The 9,242-nt window shown below is 40.2% G+C and overlaps 1 long non-coding RNA gene across 1 annotated transcript; it reads right to left on the bottom strand.

Annotated features, from left to right (window-relative positions):
• Positions 1 to 7,575: 7,575 nt before the first annotated feature.
• On the bottom strand, positions 7,576 to 8,800 carry LOC124659238. Its single transcript, XR_006989497.1, has 3 exons — positions 8,735 to 8,800; positions 8,583 to 8,624; positions 7,576 to 7,689 (listed from the first exon to the last, which is right to left on the bottom strand). It is a non-coding gene; the product is annotated as an uncharacterized LOC124659238 (long non-coding RNA).
• Positions 8,801 to 9,242: the final 442 nt, after the last annotated feature.

Below are 9,242 nucleotides of genomic sequence, written 5' to 3'. Positions count from 1 at the left end.
AGAGGTATTCTGGTAAAGATTAATTTAAACATAACGCTATATTCTTATTTACATGTCAATAGGCTCAATCTTTTTTATTTGCAAAGGTAGAGCTAGAGCCAACTAAGACTAATTTAAACATAATGCTATATTCTTATTTACATGTAAATAGGCTCGAACCTTTTATTTGTAAAGGCAGAGCTAGAGCCAACTGAGCCACAAATTTGGCACCACACCATCACCTATGATCACAGAAAGAACATTCATGCTAAAACAGAATTGCACGTAGAAAAACAATTTTTTCGGACAAATTCTTGGCATGTAAGGTGTCATTCTACCAGCAAAGATTCGTCTTGATTTCGGAATATTATTTTGGATAACTATAGCTATTAAAAAAAGCAAGTAACCAGAGCATATAAGTGCACATAGTCCTACATGAGTGCAAGATATGCCAAAATGTCCGTGACGCAGATCTTGATGTAATTGCAGTAATATTCAACTCACATTTGACAAAAAAGCATAAAAGTAGAGAAGTAGGCATGATAATAGGAGAAAAGAGGAAAAATATCTTGTGACATCCAATTGATGTGATATACAAATTGGATCTGCCTTAAGTACAATGACCAAGTATGAGGTAAGTGTGCATAAAGTACTCCCTCCGTTCCTAAGCTCAGAACTATCAAATGAGCAGCAAATGGTACAAATCTGTTTATAAATAACCTTAGAAAAGTACATACATGCCATGAAAATTATTTTGCCTTGAAGCTAAGACAAATATTTCCAATGTGTGCCCAGGAAAGATAAACGTTAGTAGTTTAGTACCAATGGAAAGATAAATATTAGTTGTTTAGTACCAATGGAAGTAGTCTTAGCATTGTAGAGTGCATTCCCTGCTTAAGAATTGCTAAACTGTATTAAACAAATACGCGGATCGCATATTTACTGAATAATATCGTCAAATCTGTGGACATGAAAGCTTTACAAAAATTATACGGTAGTATTCACAACACTGAACACCGTCTACTCAACAATATTAAGTTGGTCAAGGTGAACTAACATTTCCTATCCTTGGAGCAATACCCAGGAGTGAACACAGAGAAGGGTGATTCATTCAGGAAAAAATTATTGGGCTGCTCTGCTTGCAAAATGTGAGCAGTCACACTCACACATACTAACCGCACAGCCTATAGCAATTGAATTGTCACGATTGGTCTTTGAATGTCTGGTAAATAGGGAAAAGAGGCTTTTTGAACCATGACCAAACGACCCAAGAGTTTCTGGTTTCACCAATGCCCTGCACTGGGCAGACCGACTCCCTCTGAAACCTGACATTTGTTTTGAAAATATAAGATAGATAACGATGTTGCTTACCATAAATTGTTGAGAACATGATATTTATTAACAACTACAGACAATGAAACAAAATGCTAGTAGGTTATCATTCAGAGAAAGAATAACATGATTAAATTACAACAGAATGGGAGCATGCACCTTTTTTTAGGCGGAGAACTGGGGAAGGACATGCATCTTCCCTTGGCAAGAGCCTGACTCAAGTACATGAAAGATGTGTGTCAAACTTTCCATTTAAGTCTGCAAATTTCATAAGCACTTTTTTACTTTTGGACAACTGAGTGTCAATTGACAAGCAACAACCTCTTGGTGCTTAAACCTAATGGAAGTATTTATGAGATAATCTTGTCAGTGTTGTAGAAATGATTTAACCAGAAACATGTAAGTGTTATCACAAGGAACATGGAACATTCAGTATCACCTCTGCACCTTTTCCACAAAAGAGATTTGTGCTGCAACATTCTCTTGGAGAGCACAACAGGAAATACGAGATGACAACTAATTCAATCGATCATCAAACCTCTTAAGGGAGGAAGGAGCATGGGAAAGGGGAATATAAGCTAAGAAGCCGAACGTAAAATCACGCACCTGAACTCCAAGGCAGTGAGAACGGCTAGACAACCTCCTGGATCACCAGTAGGAAGTAGACAGAGGAAAGCAGAACAAGGAACAGGAGACAAGAAAACTTCAGGGGCATCATGTCGTTTCATAGCTGGACACTTGAATATAGATATTGAGATCTGCAAGTAAACCAGTAGCACGAACTTACGTCCACTCTATCAAGAGCAATACTCATGTCTGCTATATTGAACATAGCGTGTAAAATAGTATTCATCGATTAGTTGTTTGGAATTAGTAGCTGGCAATTATAACATGAAATTTTGTACAGAATAAGTTGGCTCTCCATGTTGCATGTGGTAAGCACCGGTACTAAACACATTTCTAAGATAATTGTAACCTTTTTTTTAATTTTTCCAGCCAAATGGCTAATATATAAGTACTGCATGCAAATCCACATAGATAACCATTTCTTTTTGCAAAATATCCAATATAACTAAATCACCACTAATATCTACAACACTGCAAAGCAATTTCAACTTTCTACAAATGACAAAATGTCAAAAAATTGAAAAAAAATATAGAACTGCAGAGCAGCCTAGAGTATCTGTCCAGCACCAACATAAGCACATCTACAGAAATACCCTGCAGTATAGAAAAGCAAGCATCAATACTATTTTTTATGCAGAACCTTTGCCACACCAGTATTACTCAGGGAGCATGACCTGGCTAGGCCGACTCACTGAGCTGCAGCACATGCTGTTGTGTAACCCCAACCAACAACATATCTTCTCGGAATGAATAGTAAATAAATTGTCACTGGAACAGATAGCAAAATACGTAGTTCAATACTAAGAATTGGTTGTAAAGGGAAAACACAGGTTCCAGTAGTCTTTCAATTCATGGATGACCCAACTGTGAATACCTCTGGTTGGCTAAACCAAAACTTGAACAATAGAATGGAACTTAAAAGGATTCCTTTGGATTACATATTGCTGAAGTATGTATATATCAAGAACGTGCAAAAAAAAAACAAATACGGAAAGGGTAACAAATATAAGAAAATCTTCCCAAGAAACGACTAAGCAAGAACACATCCAGTGGGAAAATATAAAACTGATGTTCTCTACTCCATTGCTACAAAAACAACCTCCGGGCACAGTGATAATGCGAGAACTTGATAAGTGACAAACTGAAATTTGAGGAACACATGAATATTAGAGATGCACATATTCCAAAAACAGAAATGCAACAGAGCAACAAAAGTAGGAGTAGCAAATGGGTTTTCATCCAAAAAATAACTCCGAGTGGGTTTGGTTAAACTGATGGCTGAGATATACGGAGAAGATATGCAACAAAAGTATATGATATTAACATGGTTCATTAGTAAAGTGCCAGCATAACAGTGCATTTTTATTCAAATAGAATCTGCATGGATGAAGATTATTTTAATAAGATCAAAAGTGATAAACATTGAAACAAAGTGATTGAAAGGATACTCACAAATAACATGCCGAGATAACTCTGGTAGATGCTCTGGATGATCACCGTCGCGCCACCTTGCCCTAGTCAATCAGCCTTTAGCAGCTCTGAAAAAAGGGGAAACAGAGAAAATAAGGAGCATCATATCATGGATTCAGCAGTAAAAGAATTTATCAAAGATGAGCTATATATACAACAAACAGGCTGATAACGATATATGTAATCTCTGTTGAATCAAAATCAGATCAAACCTTCCTCATAAACGACGGCCGGCCTGGCTGGCTAAAGTGGCAGTGAAGAAGTCATGAAGGCGGAAGTCAATGGCATCGCTATTGACCGTGTCGCTGCTGGAGAAGAGGAATCGTGCACCTGTGTCGAGGGCGTCGAATAAGATGAGCATCTTGCAGAACACGTGCGGTATTCTCGCCTACCACTTCACAGCGTCAACATCCTCTCCTAGATTCAGAGGCATTTATGTTTACACACAAATCATATAGTAAATTTACGGCTGTAAATATTAGGTATAGATTCTATAATAACCTTATCCTGAACTTAAAAGAGAAAGGTGGAAGATTGGAAGAGAACACTATAATTCCCATTGTCAAAATACAGCTCCCTGCTCGGCATCGCTCTCGAATAGAACGATTGCAGTTAGTGAGTAAGTCATCACATTATTCAATCCCAAGAACACACAAAAGGGACGAAAATTTTGACATACCTTCTGGATGGCTAGCACATCAATGTGGAGGAGATCCTGTAGAACTCGAACGACGCCTCCAATTAGTTCACCAAGACCTGTTTCAATTGTTAAAACAAAGAGAGAAAATTAATAAAACGAGGTTGGATTAATTATATGCCATAACTGGATGGGGAAAAGAGAGGACCTCTGGCCTTGAGGATAAGCAGCATGCAACATCTGATCAGCAGCTACATATACATTGATCCTCGCTTCAGCTGATTTTCAAGATCAGCTCAACAGATTCACCAAACAATCGCCAAACAAGTAAAAATCGAAGAACACATACTTGCACTGCAGTGGGTGAGCAGGCAAGAAACGGAAACCACCAGCAGCACAAGAAGCCTCTGAAGCAAAGAAGGTGCCTCGGTGGTAACCTTGCACATCACCAGAAGGCAAGCCGAGGGCTAGCTGGCCTTTCCGTGGAGAAGAGGCCATGGCAGGAATCGGTAGCCTCCAACGAAGACGTGTGATGGATAGATGGATGCAGCCGGCGGAGGCACCACCCAACGGCGGAGATCTAAGCCAGGGATGAGATCTGAACCAAGGAACATCATTATCTGGCAGTTTACAGGGAAAGGTAAGATGGAATACAAATATTATCAAGTCAAACATTATCAAAGCAGACACTAACCATTGTATTGGAATACAAGTGATTAACACCCATTCAACGCACCAATGGTTCTCTAATTTTTGTAATTCTTGACCACTAAAAATCAAATGGTTCTCTAATTTTGAATTAGTAATTCTATATTTGCCGCCAAAAAACAATCTACAAAAGTATGAACATGAAAAGTCGACGATGTAGGGAAAAGAAGACACCATGGATTGTCACAACCAGTATAGAAACAATCAGTAACTGAATAATTATAGAAACAAAAAAGGAGGAACAAAGCTTTCTCACCTCACCATGCCATCACAAGAACTCACGCCAAGCTCCGGCATCCACCCTCCACTGGGCTTCCCTACCTACAGCCTGAAGAGAGGAGATATATAATTTGAGAAATAGCTATTGTATGGAGACAACAGAGTACAAGAGACGAGGAAAGAGCGGAGTGGAAGATGTGATTGCTTGCACCAACCATAGACAATATGAACACACATGCTGCTTGTTATCCCCATTGGTAAGAATCTTCTAATTCGTGTGACTCTTCCCTTTGCTCAAATCCATGCCAAAGATGAAAAACAGCAGCCAATCCTAATCAACATCAAAAAACATTAATGGGCTGAATAATAAACTGGCCAAATCGATTAAGAACTCCAAATATGCATATATATATTTATATGAGCATATGACCAGAAAATTAAAAATGGCCAATATACATCCAAATATACATGCAGATCTAGAGCAGATTTTAGAGAGGGAAGATGCATTGAGAGGAAAAGGAGGGGCAAAGGATAGGAAGGAGGAGCTCACACAAGGAGGTGCAGCAAGAAGCACAGCGCGGCTCAATGCTGGCCGCCAAAGACTCCCCTCTCAACTTGTGTAAACCTTTTCATACATGTTCCAAAACAAAACCAGTGAGCTCAAGAGGCAGATGTGGCTAAAATAGACTCAATTTAGGGAAGCCAAACCAACAAATATTTACAAAAGGAAAATGCAATATCTAATTTTGATGCAAGGAAATAGAAACATGAAATCAGTATAGAATCTCCGCACTTAGGGGCAAGGGATAGGAAGGGGGAGCTCACACAACTACACAAGGAGGTGCAACCAGAAGCACATCGCGACTTGATGCTGACAGCCGACGACTGTCCTCTCAATCTGCGTAAACCTGGCCGTACATGTTCATCAACAAAACCAATGTGCTCAACAAGAAAATGTGCCAGCTCCCTTAAACATGCATGCATTTGAGTGACTTGACCAATTAGTAGAAGTCAGAGGAGGGTCAATAATAGAAACAGACTAAATTTGCACTATAGTTAAAAGATTGACTTGCCAATGGTGCCTTCATGGTATCAAGAGCAGATTGTATTATAGAAAATCCCTCTGATGTGTAAAATAAACCTCAATGTCTGCCCAGAAGCTATATAAACCACGCCAACCTCTTCTAAATTTGCTTATCCCATTTCAAAAAAAAAATTGCTTATTTAAATTTCGAACTATATTTTTTTGACAGTAGCATGAATCGTGAGATAACAAAATATAAGAATTAGTGAAATGAAAATGATTTCAAACATTTATAAGAATTAGTCAAACACAAATCTTCATTAGAACCGAGATCGGAAAACCCGACCCACTATCTCAAACGAAGTGCATAGATAGAAGAGAGAGTACAGCGATGGAAAGAAAACAAGAACGTAGCTAACCAGTCTGTAGCATTGTTGTACAAGCTTTGCAACTTGTCAGGAATTAATTTATGCTATAGAGACCACTTTTCTGCACCAATGCTGCATTTGAAGTAGTTCTTATCTACTGTTTCTACTCTATCTAAGTATAACAATATCAGGAGCTTTCCTCTGACTAAGAGACTCAAACGTGTCAGGGGTCTATCCATGGCACACTTTGAATTCCAAACAAGCAAGCCATTAGAGAACTGGCATCAAGCTCCAAACTGGAGGCTCCATTGGACTCTGCCCAAACCAGGCAACCCACTAAATACAAAATAGGAAAGCATCCCAATTTCGGGTAAACAACCGATCAATTGAACATTACTAATTTCTTTAGACAGCAAGTGTGCTTACTTGCTTGACTGCAGAAGATGGTTGTGTCCCTGACGATTTGTGTATGGGGCCTGGAAAATATTGGCCCTTCCTTCTTGCTTCCTTCCACGCCGGGCCGCCATTACATCCAAGTTCTACAGGCAGCAAACTTTGGGTCAGTACTAACATTGCTTAGAACTTTGAATAAGTAAATGATAAAAAAAAATTGTTCTTCAACAAACCATGGCAGGCTAGAAGCAAATGATCTAGTACCTTGGCTGTTTCACTGTAATAACTATCACAAATACATGATTATGCTTATGTTTCAAGTCTCAAGTGACCTAATAACCCTCAGATTTTCATACATTGCAAGATCTCCTGCCTATAACATTACTTGCTTACTGATTTCATGTTAGTTTGCATGCAGGTTCAAAGGTTAGCATGCTTAAAACGTTGCTTGCACTCAATAATTGTCTTTAACCTCTGTGCTTATGCTTCTTACCCTCAGGCTGTACTTGCAGAAGGTGAATCCCGCGGCACCGGCGCCGATGATTCACGACAGTACCAGCGCCATCACCATCCACCTGAATGCCGATGTGTTCTTCCCTACTCTACACCAATAACAGCCATCACAGAAAAATAGATTTCATTAGCAATTAAGAAAAATCATTATCTTGCTTGCCATCAGCATCCACTGGAAGTACAATCTAGATTTTGAGATGAAGACAATATGATTATGCTTCTTACCTCAGGATGTACTGATAGAAGTGAAGCCCGGGCCGCCGGCACCGATGAGGCACGAGAGCACCAGCGTTGTCACCATCCACTCGAATACAGTGGGAAGCATCGTCATACCAGAGAAGAGAAAATCTGAAAGGATGCTCTCACAAGAGCCTAGCATTGCAGGTAACACACAAGAGCCCAGCGTTGCAGGTAACAGCCTAAATGAAAAATAGAGAAAACAACATCAAATCATCCTATTCCTTCAAATCTCATGCTGCACAAACATATCAAGTAATTTCACCAGGAGGTGTAATGGGTCCATGAAAGTGCCAACAGTTACTAATTATGTTACAGCATGCTCTGCTAGTAAACCATGAAGCAACTTCAGTAACTTCAATCAAACATACCACGAACAAGAAAGAATAATTGATCTACCCAACACTGAATCCCAGGCATGTGCATAAACAACTGCATACATCTACACTCATTCATTCATACAAAAGTATCACTCTATGCATCAATTGGAATGCCACCAAAAGATACAGGCATGAACTGAAATAAATAAATAAAATCAAACATTTACTCAATGATAGCGCTGGAGTAAATAAGCAAGTACAATAAGAAAATATTCCATGACAAAACAGATCCAGGGATCGTCAGAGCCTACATGGAGAGAAAACAAGAAAATAATCACCGGAAGAGATCATCCGGAGATGGCACTCAGCAATAAAGAACGGAGACCTAGATGTGACCTGCTTGAGGGATCCGTTAGCGACATTGCTGCTGTCGTCATCTAACCAACAAATTGAGTGAAATTAGATCCAAGACCAACATACATTATTCACTCTCATGGGCTTAAACTTGTAATTCAGATAGAAGACCTCGTGGAACTGAATTTAACCAATGTCTTATGAAGAAGGGGCCAAAGCTCACGCTGGCGTTGTTGTGCCAACTACCAGCCGACACATACGTATGGTGTTGTGGAACATTTTATAGTTCATAGGTTAGGAACAGGTACATCCAGAAATAAGCACATATATATGGCTTTCGCTTCAAAACAAGAAAACCAGATGCATGCTAAACTACCAACATTATTAATCTTGTAACTTACTTTTCTTCTGAGGCACTTATTTGCTTCACACAACATATGGTCCTGCAAAATTATTCAGTGGTATTATTGGAACAGTCAGTTCTCTTTTCTGGAAAAGGCAACCAAGATTTAATAACAGAAATCATGTATTTTTATTATTGTCAACATCATACCTTTCTTCTGCACTATGCAGACGAGTGAGTTGATAGACCATATGCTATGCCTAAGATTGGAACCTGAAAAATGATAGTATATCAAATTACTCTTGGCAGCAGCAGATCCTGTAGCACACAACCGCACAACACAGTAGCAGCAGAAAAACACAACACAGTACCAACTCAAGATCGAGGGAGACCGAGAGAGGAAGCAAGAGCTCACCTGCCTGATGGAGAAAAAGACGAGGGATGTGGGGGACGGGCAGGTGGACGAGTTGCACACGCGCGGCCAGCTCCCACGAGTCGTCTCGTCGCTCTGACCTAGGTAATCTCGCGCCTCCAATCGTCGACAACGAACGGCGGCTCGAGGGGTCGAGAACAGGGGAGGAGGAAGGGCACCAGGAGGCACGACGGCGGTGGCGGCGGCGGCTCGAGATTGTAGAGGAGGAGGGGAGGTCATGGCCGAGGGAATGCGGCCGGAACCGAGGTCAGCCGGCCGGCCTGCAACCTCCACGACGCAGCCTCC

The sequence above is a fragment of the Lolium rigidum genome, chromosome 6 (assembly GCF_022539505.1).
Source record: "Lolium rigidum isolate FL_2022 chromosome 6, APGP_CSIRO_Lrig_0.1, whole genome shotgun sequence".
Classification (NCBI taxonomy): Eukaryota; Viridiplantae; Streptophyta; class Magnoliopsida; order Poales; family Poaceae; genus Lolium; species Lolium rigidum.
This window is presented reverse-complemented; position numbering and strand designations above follow the sequence as displayed.